Raw genomic sequence first — 18,113 nt, 5'->3', positions numbered from 1 at the left:
GCCACGATAAAGTGAGCCCTATTTTTCTGGCTAATTAGAATTAAAACTCTGGACAAATAAAAACAGTGACTGCTTAAGGACTCTGGAAAGTAAATAGTAGCAGGTGGGTGGATTGGGGAGAGAGTAAAACCTTGAAAGATGAGTAATGTGGTGACAGTGGATTTCCTGGTTTTATGGGGTTTCTTGTTGCTGTTTTGTCTTCCTTCATCTCCTGGCTTTGATTCAAGAACGAGCCAAATAGGGAAACTGCACAGCAGGAACAGACAACAAAAACTCAAAATACAAACAAACACAAATCCTATCTTTCTGGCCATAAGATTGGCATTAGGGGCCCATTACTAACTGTAGAATCTGGGGAGAATCCTTATGACGTTACCCTTTTTTTCCTCAGTCAGCCTGCCCCAAAGCCAGTGACAGTTGTTGCCACAGTAGCATGAACATCTAAAACCTCTGAGATAAAACCCATCTTTCTGAGTAGATGAATTAAGAAAATGGGTCCCTGTTGTGCAAAGGGTATGGAGGAAACTCCTGTTGTTTTTCTTTTCTCCTCTTCATTTCTCCCTGAGAGCAACAGTGATGGTCGTCACAGCTTCAAAAGAAACCCATCTTTCTAGCTAGCGGAGTAAGAAAAGAGGACTTAGGGAACCAAAGAGCAATGGAAGAAATACTGCAGAGAGAATGAGAAGAAAGGGACCCCCAGTTCCACATATGGCGCCAGTCCCTGGTTCACCCCAACCTGTAAACAGGCAGAACACACTCAAAGAAGCATAAGCTTTGAGAACTGAGCTACCCTATAAGCTACCGCTCACGTCCCAGGCTTCCCCTCCGTGGTACATACAAGGAGCATGACCACACAGTACAGGAAAGGCTTTGACAACAGACCTGATATTTGAAGCACTGCCCACCGAAGCAAAGCAGGTTGATTACCTGCTAAAAGAAAACAGAAAAATCTATTTTCTGCAGAATAGCTGAATAAGACCTGGAGCTTCATAGCATAATATACAAAACTTCCAGAGTACAATACAAAATTATTCAACATACCAATGACAAGGAAAACCTGTCTTATTCTTTTTTTGTTGTTGTTGGGGAAGGGGAAAAGGACTTTATTGGGGAACAGTGTGTACTTCCAGGACTTTTTTTTCCAAGTCAAGAAGTTGTTGTCCTTTCAATCTTAGTTGTGGAGTATGTTGTTCAGCTTCAGGTTGTTATCCTTTCAGTCTTAGTTGTGGAGGGCACAGCTCAGCTCCAGGTCCAGTTGCCGTTTTCTAGTTGCAGGGGGCGCAGCCCACCATCCCTGGCGGGAGTCGAACCAGCAACCTTGTGGCTGAGAGGATGCACTGCAACCAACTAAGCCATTCGGCATTCGGGAGGCAGCTCAGCTCAAGGTGCCGTGTTCAATCTTAGTTGCAGGGGGCCGAGCCCACCATCCCTTGCAGGATTCTGAGTAGTTGAACTGGCAACCTTATGGGTGAGAGCCCACTGGCCCATGTGGGAATCGAACCGGCAGCCTTCGGAATTAGGAGCACGGAGCTCCAACACCTGAGCCACCGGGCTGGCCGGCCCTGTCTTATTCTTAAGTAAAAGACAAATACCAATTCTGAGATGATGCAGATGTTGGAATTATCAGGTAAACTTGAAAGCAGCTATTATAACCATTCTTCACAAGGTAAAACATGCTTTGGAGCAGGGAGGAAGTACAAAATACTTAATTGCCTGCCCCTTCTCATCTCCTGTATCCTACTGGTCAAAATTTGCCTTACAAGGAATTCAGGTTTTTTTTAAATCACCCAGCCCCTTCGGCAGCCCATTGGCAAAGAAGGTACCATGTCCTACAACACAGGTTAGAAAATTTTTTCTATAAAGGACTGAACAGTAAATTTTAGGGTTTGTGGGCCATGCTGTCTCTTTCACAACTACTCAGCTCTGCCATCACAGAGCCTAAGCAACCATACACAATGTAAAACTGGCATGGCTGGGTTTATTTAAACTTTATCTACAAAAGAAAAAGAGAAAGAGAGAGAGTGAAAGAGAGAGAGAGAGAGACAGAGAGGAAGGGGGAGAGAGAGAGAGAGAGAGAGAGAGAGAGAGAGAGAGAGAGAGAGAGAGAGAGAAAGAAAGAAAGAAAGAAAGAAAGAAAGAAAGAAAGAAAGAAAGAAAGAAAGAAAGAGAAAAGCAGCAGGCTAGATTTGGGTCACAGCTCACCATTTGCTGACCTATGTCCTATAACATAACTCCACCCAAATCCAGAAGTAACGGGGATCCAGAGATTCCAGGATGATGAGGTACATGATGAAACCAGGGAACGTGTGATTATGAGTCCATTTTTGCATCTCCTTTGCCATAAATTGTATACATCAGTCTGAGGAGTTCCCTAAACAGCTGGGTGTTTTCATTTATTTGGACATTTATTACACTCCTAGTCACTGTACAGGATCTTAGGAATACAGTAGAAATGTTTCTTGCCACCAAGAAACTTTTGCCTAGTGCAGAGAACAACTAAATAACAAAGACGAACACTTTGCCCAGCATTAAATACTATAATACGGGTTTTAAAATGCTGTAGCTTTCCAGAGAAGGAAATTCAACCATGCCTGGGAATTTTGGGAAAGGTGTTCCCAGAAGAAATGACCATAAACTGCATTCAATTTTGTTAAATCAGTCTTTGTTTAGAAAGAAACTCAAGCGCTCATCAGGTCAACCCTTTCAATCACCCAAGCCTTTATTATCCCCAGTCCCAGAGAAGTTAAGCACCACCCCAACCCCCGCCTCCCCCAGTTTGCATGACATATTCTTGTGTTATTAACCATTTGCGCTTTCCAAATCAAAGATATTGCCTGTCTCCGAGCCTCCGGATAAAATTCCTTGCCCACAATGCCCTTCTGTCCATCAGGGCAGACTAACTTATGCTGCATGCCAACCACTCCGAAATTTCATGATTTTAAGCAACAAAAGTTAATTTCTGCTCATTGCAGTCACTCAAGAACCTAGACTGATACAAGCTTCATCGTAACAGGTTTTCCCAGTTTCTGTCGCCAGAAGAAGGGAAAATGGTAAATCACATGCTTGCATGTAAAGCTTCTACCTAGAAGTGACACATGTCACTTTCACTCGTATTTCATTGGCTTAAGCACAACACACTTAAATTCAAGAGTATAGGGGCATGCTAAGGTGTGCCAAAGAGAGAAAAAGCAGAAAGTAATCAATGAATAGTATTAATGACTCACCGTTTTCAAACCTCATCAGTCTAATGCCTGTCTGGATTCAGGTCAAGTGTTCTCCATTCAAAGAAACCTCACTGCTTCATTTCCTCTACCTCCAGGCTATGGAAGGAGACCTCGTCTGCTCCAGACACCTTGTGCTTATCTCAACCATTGCACCAACAATACTGTGGAGACATTATCTTTCTGCTTGTCTGTTTCCCTCATAGTACTAAGTACACCCAAGAACAGTACCATGTCTCCTTTACCACTGTGTATTCAGCACCCAGCACAGTGCCCACTATATAATAACAGACACTCAATGCATGTTTGTTGAACTGAATGAAACTGACACAACAGGACTGAAAATAAAACTTCCTTCTTATAAGACTCCATTCTGCCAGAAATGAAGCATCGCACAGTGTTAAGCATTTTTTAAAATGCCAGCCTCTCCTGCTGTTTATCAAATTAAAGTGACACATTCAGGTGATAAAAAGAACTCCCCTTGGGCAGAACCTAAATATAAACACTCTAGAAAACTTCTGCCTTCATCCGTTTTGCTAGTCAAGTGAACTAGCAAATCTTCAAGTTTTGGGTTTTTTTTCTTTCCTAAGTAGAGTTTATCCAACAAGGAGTAGGGCCTGGATTGGGAAAGCAACTCATTTCCCTAGCTCTTTGCAGAGACGTAAATCAGGTCATAAGCAAAAGTCATTTGGAAATCTGATTTCTCTGTGGGCTCATCTATTCTGCTCTGCTAAGTGGGTGTCTCCCACGAGCACCAATCCTGCCTTTCTGTACCACTAAGAAAGAAAAGAAAATTGTACTTACAAATTTCCTCAAGCCCAGGCTTGTTTGACAGTGGTCAGAAAAACTTAGGCCAGGTCCACTACGCGCTGGACAGAGCTAAGAACAGCTGTGTGATCTTTGGCGGGTAGGAACCAGGGACGACATCCTAGCACCCTTCCACACAAGTTCTCTTCAAGGAGACCAAAGAGCAGTGCCTAGACCCTTTACGCAAGGAGTGGTTCAGGGCCCAGCAGCACTAGTACCACCTGGAACCTTGTTAGAGATTTGGAATCTCAACTCCCTCTGAACACCTGCTGCATCAGAGCCTGCCTTTTCAGCAAGATTCCCAGGTGGCTCTTGTGTACCTTTAATTCTGAGTAACCCTGAGCTGTGCCCTGAACACACTTTATGCAAGCATCTGGTTAAGTGTAAGGACAGCTATGCCCATCACTGCCCGCATCTGTCACTTTGGGAGAGGTAAACGCTCCTTGACCCAGGAAGCATTGCACAGTGCTGCCTTTATTCATTGTTTAGGAGACAAGAGGGGATTGAAGGTGAAGGGAAATCATGGTGCATCTGAGGATCTCAGGGCCAAGTCCTCCTGTGGACAGCTCTCTTTATGAAGAAAAGATGGACAATCAATTTACCATGGGGTGACGCAAGAGACCCAGAGACGCTGCAAAACCATTTCCAGAGGCTCCAAGGGCTTCCAGCCTCTTACTCCATGAGCTCCAGCTGGCATCTCATTCACAGCCTTCACCTTGCGTGAGGGTAGTGACAGGCAGGGGAGCAGCAGGATTTGCGGGCTGGTTAGAACTTCCCAAGTCATTATTCTCCCTCCCACAAATGCGCGGACTCTTCTGTCCTCCTTTAGCTCCTTATCTGACTGTCGTTTTTTCGCTATGTGCTGTCTGTCTTATTTTCATCTCTCCCTTCCTCCCTGCTCTCTCCCTCTCGCTTCACCACCCTTCACATCATGTTGGTTTACTGGTAACTTGACTATCCTGTGATACGATCTTGTCTAATCCATCATTTTACCCTTTTTGCGGTAGACTATTTTAGTCTATGTCATTTCATCTACCCTGAGATGAAGGCATTTCTCTAATCACTTCTGCTATCTTTTGGTTACATTATTGTATTGTTATACAATAACAATGAGCATTCAGTGTGTTCTTTTACAAAGTGACTGATACTGACATGCTGCATATAATTACTCAAAAGAAATTCAGCATACTACTAGGCTAGGCATGGGTACAAATCTTGCCTCATCGATTATTTCTGTTCTCTCCCGCATTGTCAGTCTTTCTATCTCCAATGGCAACTGGCTTCCAGCCTACAACATATTCAAATCTCTTCCATCTTAAAAAAAACTTTCCTCAATACTGTTCTCCTTTAATGATACTCCTCCCCCCACCCCCATCTCCTTTCTTCTTTTTGGGGCCGTAACTATCTTCTCTGCCTCCCTTTCTCTCTTTCTTTTGCACTGCCACCTAAGGGAACTTTCTGAAACATAAGCTGCTACTGCACACACCAGCTTGAAATCCAGTGATGGTTTTTCTTCCATTAACTCCAGAAAGAAATTGAGGCAGACATGGTCCTTTGCAGCTGAGTCTCAGCCCCACTTGCCGAGCTTATTTGAAGTCATTTCTTCCTTGCGCAGATCATACATCCAACCACATGGTCTTTCCAATGATTTCTAAACACAATCATGGTTTTTCTCGCTCCCTACCTTGACCACGTCAATTCCTCTGTGTACCTGACTTTTCCCTCTTAGTACCTGATGGAGTCTGCTTGCCTTTCAAGGTACCTTCGTTGGTGGGACTTAAAGCCTTGCCTCCCCTCCTGTCGCATTCATTGCCGTGTTAATATTTATATTTCCTCAGTGTGAGATTCTTGGATGCATGGATTTTTATTCTGTTTGTCTTTATTTCACAACATCTAATATAATGCCTGACAGATAAGGGTATACAAATGTTTATTAAATTACATTTAAAATGGACTCCACATGTTTTGTTTTGTGTTTTTTTCCCCCCCAGTTTATTTTCTACTTTGGTTTTCAATTCATAAGATGTTAGCAGTGAAATCTGGAAAAAGTCATGTACAGGGGCACGACCACCGGAAAGCATGCCATGGCTTCAGAGAGGTGGGCGATTCTGGATGGGCGCCCGTCTCCTGGGGAACACAGGTCATGGAGGGTCGCCAGGCCTCTTCGTCCTGACTTTCCTCTCCCCATCTGCTTTGGATTTGATTTGCTGAAAAGGCAACTTCTGTAGCTCCCCAGCTGCCAGAGATTACTCTGGATGATTTGACTATCAGGACAGAGGAAATAGGAGGCCCCTTCCCTGGTGGCCCGATATTTGCTGAAAATTAGGCTAAGCTGGAGTGGGCAGCCTTCAGGCCTCAGAGCTTGGGGGAATTCAATAAAGGGATGGGAGCCTAGAGAACTGTGGATGGTTTTCACTTAATACTTCACGTCTGCTTTATGGAATAGTGGAACGGAGGCGGACTCCGTGGGGAACACCTTACGAAATTCCGCTTGCGTCTCTCAGTCTCTATATCGCACACTCGGCTGACCTCAAACTTCATACTTCGCGTGTATGGTTTACTGTGTTGAGTCAAGGCGTCCAGAGCTATGCTGTGAGCAGCACTCAGAGCCCTGAGGGCTCCAATCTGGCTTGAACTCTGCTGAGGGTGAGCCGGCCTCTCAGCTGGCTCAGAGGTTTCGAGTGGGTCAGTGGGAGAATGGCCCAGCATGTTTCACTCACTAGAGGTCTTCGGTACACTCCACAGCTACCCGCAATGCTATTGGAGGGTGGGCGGTAGCCATGAGCATTTCAGCATGTATCTGAGTCCAAAATGGGTACTTCAGAGTTTCCAAACTTTCTGATGCTCCTCCAATCAACTGTCCTATGGCCAGACATCGTGGGAACTTTCCTGGTTTTGGAGAAACACCCTCTGCCCACACTTCATGCTGAGCGCCTATTATCATGAGATGGCTCTGAAATGGACAAGAATTCTGCTATAAATTAGTTGGATGCGTTTGTGTGTGAGCAAGTACGTTGCTGATCTCTATGTCATCTACCAATGCTATTGTATTGCGAGTTTTTTAAGTACTGAAATACTTGTATTTTTCCTGGAACAACACTTTTTTTGTAGTTATTTTTTTAATTCTGAAATCTGATTTTTATTTTTACAACCCGAGATATACCCTGAGAATATTTGCTTCCTTAAACTTTCAAATCCAACAAAACTGCCCTCATTTCGAAAGCGTTTATCGAAGCCTCAGTAATCCTCAGGAGGAACATGACAATGACAATGGAAGAAGCCAGCCTTCTATTGCAAGGAATATTTCTTTCTCTAGTTCAAAGACTTTCTGGAAAAGTGGAATATCAACATGACAGATCTGAAATTAATGCAGGTAACTCAGCATCGATACTCCAGCTATAGTTGATGACACTAAAAGTGTCAAAGGCAAGCTGGCAATGTTGTCTTTGGACCAAACCTATAGCTGGCTGTCAATAAAATGATTGTGGGCTGTGTAGGAGGAAAAACTTTTCAAAACATCTCCTCAAAGTTTGCGAACCAGGGGTGAGATGATTTGAAAATGTTAAGTTAGAGAAAAATATGTGGAGTCAATTAATCACTAATTTCACCACTGTCCCTCCAATAAAGTAGCAAAATTTTATCACCAGCGGGAAGAATTTGCACCGAAGTAGAAAATAGGGAGGGGAAAAAGTGTGTTTTTTACTGTAAATTGAAATTTTGAGTAATATTTAAATTTCAGCTTTCCATGATTGATAATGGTTTTTCCATTTATATAAGTTTTTTAAAGTATTTCTTTAGTTTATCAATTGTATTGCTAATAGATGATTTAGGAATAATAATGTATGCTTAGTATGCATACTTTTTAAACTTTACATTTTTATTGTTTTAAGGTATATTTAATTTTTGTTGTTACCCATTAAATATTTGGTTTTACTTTTTATTTCATGAATTCTGAACATATTAAAAATTATAAAATACCAGTATCAATACTAGTATTTAAATGTTGTGCAAAATAAATACCAAGTGACTGACATTGGCATTTTGCTTTGGTATTTAATCACCAAATAATATAACAATAAAAAACCCATAATCTCTCACACACACACACCTCGTAGAAGCACCATTCAGGGCTTAGGATTTCCGTATCTTACTCCCGGATATTTCAGTTTCAACCATTTGATTAAATTGAATGCTGGACAAGGTTCTTAGAGTTTATCAAAATTAGGGCCATCACCCAAATGTGGGCAAAACTGTATTTTAGTTTCTCTTGTGTCACAATGAAATACAGATTGCCAGATACCAGGAGGTAGGAGCTAGCCAAAAGAGTTTCACTGTTTGTTTTGTCTCTTAATAAATGCCCTGCAAGCAGTGTTTAGACATGATGAATTTCCTCTCCACGTCTGATAGCGGGAGTCTACCATCACCAGTTCAGTGCCTTCGAGCTGGAGCAATTCACTTGATGGCTTATTGGGTGCTCACTTCTGAGAGGGTTTCAGTTCCCACAGCCAACTCTGCAGCAAGACTCAAGCCCCGTTCAAAGAGGGGTCTGTGTTCTGATCCCATCTCTTATTTTCCTGGAGGACCCTCAGGGGCTCATGAATAGCTAATTAGAACGCTTTCAGTGCATTCAGATTTGGTTTCTTCCTATTCTTCAACAACGACATAAAAGACAAAAAAGTATAGCTGGTAAACAAGGAGAGACTGTTTCATAGGGCATTTGCACGTATTACAAGTTTTTTCCCCTGGTTACAGGTTCTCAGCCTGCCTTGAGTAGAAAGAGCTTGCTCAAAAGTCGTTTAGTAATTAATTGATTTAGGCAGGATTCAAACCCAAGTCTAGCTACAGCTAGAGCTCAAGTTCTTCCTGCTCTATCAATGGTTCTTAAACCCTGCCCAGCATCAGAATCCCCTGGAGGGCTGGGTCCCATCCCCAGAGGTCAGAGTGGGGCCACAAATTTGCATTTCTAATAAGATCCCAGTGATGCTGGTTTTGCTGGTCCAGGCCACACTTGAAGACCCTCTGCCCCCTATCAGTCGACCCCCAACCTGAAGGGGAGCATGTTATGATAGCCCCAAACACCACTCCCAGGTGATTCTGATGTATATGAGCCACAGGTGAGATTTGGAGGCAATTACCCTTTGGTAGCAGTAGCTACAGGGAAGTGCATAGGAACTGTAATCCCAAACAGCATGGGTAAAATACAGTGCTAAATACTAGTTTAAAAATAATTAGGAGTGAGAGGCAGGGAACAATTAATTTTGAATGTGTAGTCGTAGTAACCAAAGGCAACTTAGTGGGAAGGAGGCATCTGAGCCAGATCTAGCTATATAATTTGCAGGGTCCAGTGCAAAATGAAAAATCTGGGGTCCTTTGTTCAAAAAGCAAGAAAAATGTGTCACTAATGGACTAAAATATAAAGCTGTTTCCTTTTTTTCTCAGTCTTTCAACTTGTCATGGTGTTTTTTTTATTTGCTATTTAATAACATTCTAAGTAAAGAAAAAGAAAAATGTAATTATTTCCATGAATGTTACCCTTCATCTTTATATTGTGCAATGTCAGTTTTAAATGCAGATTTAAGAACAGTCAATTAATATGCAGAGTCATCGACATTTCACAATTCATATTTTGGAGCTCATACAGGCATATGTATTTCATTCTTACCAGAACAGTGGAAAAGCTGTACAAAACTAACTGACCTCTTTCAATTTCACTTCTTAATATGTGCACGTCCTACCAATACTCTCTACCTTCAGCTTATTGATGAGTAAGGAAGAAAGGACTAAAGGAAAAGGAACTATGGGTTGCCCTATCTTTCCTTTTACTTTTGTCATCATTTCCAGCTCACGTGGTCAGCTAATACAGAGAAGTAACATGGGTAAGACAGGATATGATGGGATTCTTTTGTCGTTCTTGTTTGTTAGAACATAACTGCCTTCTTTCTGTGTTGAAAGTAAAGTTCTTGTCAGAACAGAAACTGTAGCTTCTCCAGCCTATCAGTGACCCCGCTTAGTTGTAGAGGTAATGCACTTAGCTTGTACTCACCTTGAACTCTCAGGCATAGTGGGCCCACCAGAACTTTTGTGTTCATGGAACATCTACAACACTGTGCAAATGGGGATGCAAAGAACGGAAGCACACATGTCGCATGCATCTCTTCTGCTCATGTGCATATTCCAGTTCCTTCGGGCTTCACTTACAAAACACAAATTCAAAGATAAAATTATTAAGCATTTCAAGATAGCAACAGCAGAGCACTAAAAACAAGTAGGAGCCTCTTCTGAGCAGGGGGCCCTGAGTGAAGCACAGGTTGCCACAAAGCTAGCTCCAATTTGGGTGTTTGAATGATGAGACATAACCTGAGAGGTTATAAAGGGAATTCAGTCTGAGAGAATCAGGTGGTATGGACAGGAGAAGGTACACATTCAGTACCATAAAAACGTAGGGGAAATCGTATTCTATGTCAAGAGAGACTTCCTTCTGGTTGGACCTATGTTACTGTCAACGGGCCAGGGAATAACAGCTCATACTCTTGAGAAAGGTACCCTGAATGGCGAGACAAGGCAGTTGTTCATTTCTTTCTTCCTTCTATTAAAAAACAAACAAACGGTTAAATTTATACATAAGAATAAAAATGTGAGACTATTTCATTTTTATGTCATATTTTCTCTCAAAAGCATGAAACCTTATAAAAGCTATATATGTTATTGATCAGTGTCATGGAAGTATCAGAAGATAATTTTCAGCTTTTGGTTGCCCAGAAGACATTTTAGTTTCTTTAATGAAATTATAAAGAAATATTTCCACTTGTTTGTTAGTTTTTTATATGAAACCATGTTTATTAAATCATATTGTTATTACTTTCTCTTTCCGCTTGGTTATTACTGTGAAATACTGAGGCAGAATGCCCAGGATGTTGGGGATTGTTTTGTAACACAGCTAATAGTTTATGAAAAAGTAATATATCTTAACTTTTCAAATTACTATCACGTGAGCTAAAATTAAGCTTCATAGCTACTTGTGTTATCCAAACTAGGAGAAAATTCTTATCAAAGCACCATTATCAGACTTTGGATAAAATACATTTCCTTTTTATCTAGAGATTAAACATTATGTTATAGATTAAAATAATTTAAGAATTCAGTCTTTAAATTTTCAATATAAATGTAAAATAGTATATTGATTACTTTGTAATTTCTATAAACACACATAGTTGACATATCAGGGTTTGAAACTGAATTCTAATGTTTGAGATGAAGGTATGTTTTGTAAATTTATAACTTTTTCCCCCCTTTTTCTGCCTCCACCACTACGGTTCAAGCCATTGTTTCTCAGTCTAGTTGTGTAGGACACAGCTCCCTGGCCCAGGCTGGTATTATGAGCCTTGTGCTCCCTAATGGCAGCACACAGCAGCCCACATAGCTCACGCCAACCTCTGGCTGCTCACGGCAGCCCAGCTCCAGAGAGAGCTGTTGTTCACAGTCTTAGCTGTAGAGGGCGCTGCTCACTGGCCCATATGGGAATCGAACGGGCGACCTCAGTATGAGGAGCAGGGCATTCCAACCACCTGAGGCACAGGCCAGCCCAAATTTATAACTTTTAACATTAAATTTAAATTACACATGTAATTTATTAATACTTGTAGAAAATTGCAACAATAATTGTAGAAAATGCAAACAATATAGATAAATATCAGTCCTCCTTAATGATACCCCTTCAGAGGTAACAATTATTATCAGTGTGATAGGTATAATGTAATGCATTTAGCTGCGTTTATATTATAATGTACATATGGAAAATATAAGTGATGCCATTCTGTGCTTATTGCTCTGAAACTTGCTTTAATTTTAAATTGTCAACATCACAGAGTTCTAAGCAGGTATATATGTATAGATCTAACATATTCTTTTTGACTACTGCCAATATTACTTTGATATTTCATTGATATTCATAATCCTCTCCTAATGACATTTTGGTTGTTTCCAATTTGTCACTCTACATACAATGCAATAATAAACAGCCTTGCACATGCCTCTTTGTTTACATGCAAAGATATGTTCAAGAATACAAAAGAAAATAACAGAACTAATAGGTCATAAGATTTTAAATTTTTATAGATCCTGTCAAATTATTCTCTAAAAAGTCTTTACCACTTTACACCCACGTCCCAATATCCATGCCAGCACTTGTTATTTTGAATCTTTTAAAGCATTGGGAGTCAGGTGGATGAAAACTGGTATGAGTTCCCTTAGGAATGCAAGGAAAGTCTAATACTCAAAAATCTGTTAATAACATCTCTTATATTGACAGAGGAGAAAATCATATGATATATGTCGAAAATGCATTTTGATAGGATCGAATTCCCTCTCTGTGATGGTTAATTTTATGTGTCAACTTAACTAGAGCAAGTTATTCATATATTTGATTAAATATTATTCTTGATGTTTCTGTGAAAATGTTTCTTTAGATGAGATTAACATTTAAATCAGTAGACTTCGAGTAAAGCAGATTACTCTTCATAATGTCAGTGGGTTGGTTTCATTTAATCAGTTGACGACCTTGAGAGATAAAAGACTGACCTCCCTTGAGGAAGAGGACATTCTGCCAACAGACTGCCTTTGGCATGCAACTGCAGCATCATCTCTTCCTTGGGTCCTGAGCCTGCCAGCCTACCCTCCCTAGTCATAAGAGCCAATTCCCTAAAATAAATCTCTCTCTCTCCATGCAGACACACACACATGCATGCATATAGACAAACATGTACAGAGAATACAGATCCACTACATACACAGAAAAAGAGACAAAAAAATGAACCCACATTGACATCACACACACACACACACACACACACACACACACACACTCACACAATCCTTGACTCTATATAAACAAAAGCCTACAGAATAATGAGAAGGACACTAGACTTGCTGCCAGAACACCTGGGTTCCAATTCTAGTTTTCCACTTACCAGCTATATAACCTTTGGAAAGTTATCTACTATCATTGAGTTACAGTTTCATGCCTTACAATAAAAAAATAATAATATCCTACTCACAGACTGACAGCTCTTAAATAATTGCTTATTGATAGATTACTACAGAGCACACAATAAGTTTTCAGTGCTTACTTTTTAAGAAATAGATGTCTACATACTTACACACACTCCATTCACACTGGCCTTTCATTCTTCCTTATTTAAATTTGAAAATTCTCAGAGAACTCGTGTGTGTGTGTGTGTGTGTGTGTGTGCGTGTGTGTGTAATGAGACCGTCTGCTATGAGACTAGAAGCCTCCCTTCTTTTTCCACTTTTGAGTTGGTATCAGCAAGTATTAGTGCTCTAGGTTTTAGTTCCATATGTGTAGTATTTTCCCCCCAAGCAAAAATATACCACCATTAATAAGAAGGGTGAAAAATAAACTACAGATATCTCAGTTCAAGGCAACATCCAGATTCTGATCTGAAGTTACCTTAGGTACAACGCCCCGCCTTCTCAAAGTCAGGCCCAGTAACACCACAGCTGACAAGGAAACAGCTGTCAGATTTGATCATGTGAAAAATCATAATTTCTGAGTGATAGAAGATAACATAAATTAAGTTAAAAAGGCAAGTGACAAACAGGGATATTTGCAACAAAGATAACAAACAAAGGATTTATAGCCAGAATTTATAAAGAGCTCCTCCAAATTGATATGAAAAAGACAAATATCCCAATAGAGAAATGGGCTTGAGGTATAATAAACAAGCTATTCACAGAAGAAAAGCAAAGATCCAATAAACATATAAAAAGATGTTCAACCTTACTAGCAATTAGAGAAATGCAAATTAAAACTATAATGAGCTATCTTTTTCTATCCCCATCACAGTTGCAAAAATTTAAAAGCTCGACAATATATAGTACTGATGAGAATTTGAGAAAACTGGCACTGGTGGAGCAGTACTGTCAGGGAGCAGGTAAAGATTGGTAAATCTGTTGTGTTTGTAAATGATAGGCTCTTTGACCCCACAATTCTACTGTAGGATTCCATTCTATAGAAATAGTCACCTACATGTGCAAAAATTTAGTATGTGTAATAGATGTTGATTGCACCATAGTTTGCATATAGCAATAAAATTGGAACATAGGAAATGTTAATATAAATTTTGGTTCACTCATAAAATGGAATACTATGCCTACCTTAAAAATAGCAAGATAGACAAGCAAAGATTTCCAAAGCACATTGTGGGTAAAGAAAGCAGTCATTGTGCCATTTACATATGCATAGAATATGCATATATGCATATAATTGTATATAATGCATGGAGCAAAATTAGAAGAACATACATGCTACCATTAGATTGAATGACCACGCAACCAGGACCTTAGACCACATGCCTCTTCCCTAACTGCAGCCCCAGTTTGAAACCATAGCTTCAATGGGGCAACCATGTAAATGTGCCAATGGCTATTGTGCCATTGAGATGATGAACAGTTCTAGGCTTTCCATCATCAAGACTCTTTTTCACATTGTTTTCTTCCTGGATCCCTATTTTAAAAGATTCTTCCTCCAATCCACATGTAATAAATGATAAATAAATTCCATTTATTCTACTATTATTTATCCATGTTTTCATCAGCATCCTGGCAGGAAATAGACCACAAATTTAGAATATTTAAGCCATGTTTTAAATGAAAGGACCATTTACTGAGATGTGAAGAGGTTTAAGGCAGTGGTTCTCAACTCTGAGATGACTCTGCATCCAAGGGACATACGGGAATATCTGGAGACATTTTTGGTTGTCACAACTACAGTAGTTGCTACCGGTATCTTGTGGGTAAAGGCCAGAGATGCTGCTAAACATGCTACAATACCCAGGACAGCACCCCACACGACAAAGAATTATCTGGCTTAAAATGTCAACAGTGTCAAGGTTGAAAAATCCTGGTTTGAAGTAAGAAACAGTAAGCAATGAGACCTGGAAAGAGCAGGAGTCCATTGACGCTCCTGGGAATTGAAGAAGAGGACCGAAAATTGGTGCAGGAGCCCAACTGAGACCTGAAGCCATGGAACAGGGAATTACTGAATGGAAGTTGTGGTTAAAGAGGGAGGCAGCCATTTTCAGAACAGCACAAAGAAGGTGGGGAGTGAGGTGGAATGAATACCTTTTTTTTTTTCCTCCTTCAACCCTCCAATCTGTTGATAGTGCTTGTCATTGGCCAAACCAACTAGAATCTGTACAGTAAGCAGTCTATGGGGGTTAGCCTCTTAGGGCAAGAGCAGGACAGAGAGGGGAGGAGAATGGGATCAGGGACAAGGGAATGGGAGAAAAGAGAGAAAATCAGCATGATGTAATTAATGATTTCAAATTTCAGTAAGGATCCATAATTACCAAGTGTTATGGACTGAGTATTTGTGCTTCCCCCAAATGTGTAGGCTGAAACCCTAACTCCCAATGTAATGATATCTTTGCAAAGCTGTTAGGTTTAGATGAGGTCATGAGAGTGGAGCAGCCATGATCCGGGACTGGTGAGTTTTTAAGAAAAGGAGGAGACTAGATCTCTCTCTCTCTCTCTCTCTCTGTCTCTCTCTCTCTCTCTCTCTCCCCTCACCCCCCACCCCCCATGTGAGGATGCAGCAAGAAGATGGCCTTTGTGAAAGCCACAAAGAGAATCCTAACCAGGAGCTGAACCCATTGGCACTTAGAGCTTGGACTTCTCAGACTCCAGAGCTATGAGGAATAGATTTCTGTTGTTTAAGCCACCCATTCATGAGATTTTCTTATAGCAGCACGAGCAGACTGAGACACCAAGGAGTAGTGAAACTGGTTAAACCCTGGTCAGGCCATGAAGCTAATAAGCAATGAATCAAGTATGTAAACCAACTCTGGACTGTAGCCATTGCCTTTTGGGGTGGTGTGCAAATGTTCCCCTGTCCTGGAAGCATGCCACTTAGGCCCTGTCACTCCTAATCCTCACTCCAATAACTGTCAAGGCCACTAAATCATTTGTTTCACAAAGCCAGTTGTCAACAGCAAATCAGAGCTTCTGAAGAGGACATTAAGTGGCTATAATTCCCATCAAAAGCAAAAGGAATTGATGTATCAGAGAGCCACAAATTCCTTATGACTCCTTTAGAACTTTAAAATTTTCAGAAATAACTCATCACAGCCTTCATGAACAGGCTGGGGGCTACAGAGACAGCGTATTTATTCATTTCAGAGGTCACAGAACTTTCTGTCAGATGCCAAAGTCAGACCAAAAGCTCGTCCTCAGCTGTTGGGGGTGAGACTGTCTTCTTCTACATGTGATGGGGTGGGATAATTGATAATAGCAAACGCGTGTTCTTTGTGGAATATTTACAGTGGTTTTAAATCTAAGACAGTGGGCCTTCTTACAATAGGATACAGGATGCATAGGATCTGACCAATGGCTCTCTTTAGACTTTTAGATAGTATCTCAGGGCTTCAAGAGGAAAAGAGACCTATATGGGCTGAATGATACTAGAAAGCTTTTTAAAGGAAGTAGCCTTTGACTGCGTCCTGACTGATGTGTAGAATTTGTAGGGGAGAGGCAAAGTACATTTCCTATGATGCAGAAGAGATGTAACAATTTTGGAAGAGCTTCTGTGTACACAACGCTTGGCCAGGCACTCACTATCATGAGAGGCAATGTAGGCTATTGGTTAAAGAGTACAGCTTCTAGAAACTTCTGAGTCTCAAAGCCTAGCTCCACTACTAACTGAATGTGGGGCTTTACACCCCTCTGTGACTCAATTGTCTCATCTGTCTAATTGAGGTAGCCACAATTACCCCTGTGGCTTCACAGTGAAATACATTAATACATATTAAATACTTCATAAGTACTTACTCTGTGTTGACTATTCTTGTTACACACAACAGTCCCATGTTAGCTAAATTTGGGGGACGCACATACAATGTGACTGCCAAAAACCTTCTTACAGATGCGGGTTACTGAGGGGAAGAGAGAATAACTATCCTCTTCCACTTAATATAGTTGGAAAGAGGGAAGGCTAGAACTGAAACTGAGCTTCACCTGTTCTGGTTTCTGCACTTTCCTCTCTCAACCACACCACCTCTTCCTTCTATGTGTTCAACAAATATGTTGAAATATGTTGACTTGCTCCTCTGGTTACAGTGGAGGGACCCAGATTCAAAACGACCTACCATCTCCCATAAAACAGAAGAGTAAACACAGCTTAATTCTATTTTTGCTCCCACCCTCTGGCCGAAACAAGCAATTTCATTTCAGAAAATTGTATTGCTGTTATTACCCAACCCGATGTTTATATTGGGTATCTCAATCACTCTGCAGCCAATCAGTTTAGATTCAATACAGGCTCTATTCCTTTCTTCTCTTAAAATGATCTTTCTACTTTAGAGTTGCTTCCATTTCACAAATCTGTCAAATAACAGTAATAACAAAAACTACCAGCACTTACTAAACACCCTTTGTGCTAAACAGCCTGTGTGCCTAGCACTTTACATGCATTATCTCATTTAGTCATTACAACAACATCTTATTATCCCCATTTTCACAGCTGTCATAGTAAGGATAGAAGAATAAGCTCTTTGTCCAAGATCATACAACTAACCAGTTTAGTAGCTGGAATTTGATCCCAGGTCTGTATAATTCCCTATACTTTCTTTCGTCCCAGTGCATGATGTGCTTCTTAGAATATTCTGTAAACAGAAGATTAAAAATTATGACTGTTAAAGTCATCAGCAAGAAAGACCTGAAACTTCATTTTATTCTATGAAATGATTTCACACACTAACTCTCCTTTTAAGCCAAAGTTTACATATAGATGTTGACTTGCTCCTCTGGTTACAATGGAGGGACCCAGATTCAAAACAACCTACCATCATCTGTGGAACCTTTCTATCTCCCATGCTTATCTCTGATGAGAAACTGAGGCATGCCTTGGTAACAAATATGCCACTCCGGTGAATGACATTGCTAAGGGGGAAGCTAAGCATGGGTGGGACAGGATACATACAGGCAATCTCTGTACCTCTCTTTTAATTTTGTTGTAAACATAAAACTGCTGTAAAAGTTGTCTTTAAAAATACAAAACAATCAATAAAACTG

General features: G+C 40.6%; 1 long non-coding RNA gene across 18 annotated transcripts in view; it reads right to left on the bottom strand.

Moving 5' to 3' along the window:
* Window positions 1-4,486: 4,486 nt before the first annotated feature.
* The window catches only part of LOC109446564 (uncharacterized), a 125,441-nt gene continuing 111,814 nt past the window's right edge, over window positions 4,487-18,113 (bottom strand). For 12 of the 18 annotated variants that reach the window (XR_012495734.1, XR_012495740.1, XR_012495739.1 and 9 more), the window contains 2 exons: window positions 10,072-17,704; window positions 8,062-8,672 (listed from right to left, as the gene is read on the bottom strand). This is a non-coding gene — a long non-coding RNA (uncharacterized LOC109446564). Of the gene's footprint in view, window positions 7,000-8,061; window positions 8,678-10,070; window positions 17,705-18,113 lie in introns of those variants that run through there. The other 6 variants (XR_012495730.1, XR_012495728.1, XR_012495727.1 and 3 more) reach the window with 6 other exon arrangements.

This window comes from Rhinolophus sinicus, linkage group LG04 (assembly GCF_036562045.2).
Source record: "Rhinolophus sinicus isolate RSC01 linkage group LG04, ASM3656204v1, whole genome shotgun sequence".
Taxonomy (NCBI): Eukaryota; Metazoa; Chordata; class Mammalia; order Chiroptera; family Rhinolophidae; genus Rhinolophus; species Rhinolophus sinicus.
This window is presented reverse-complemented; position numbering and strand designations above follow the sequence as displayed.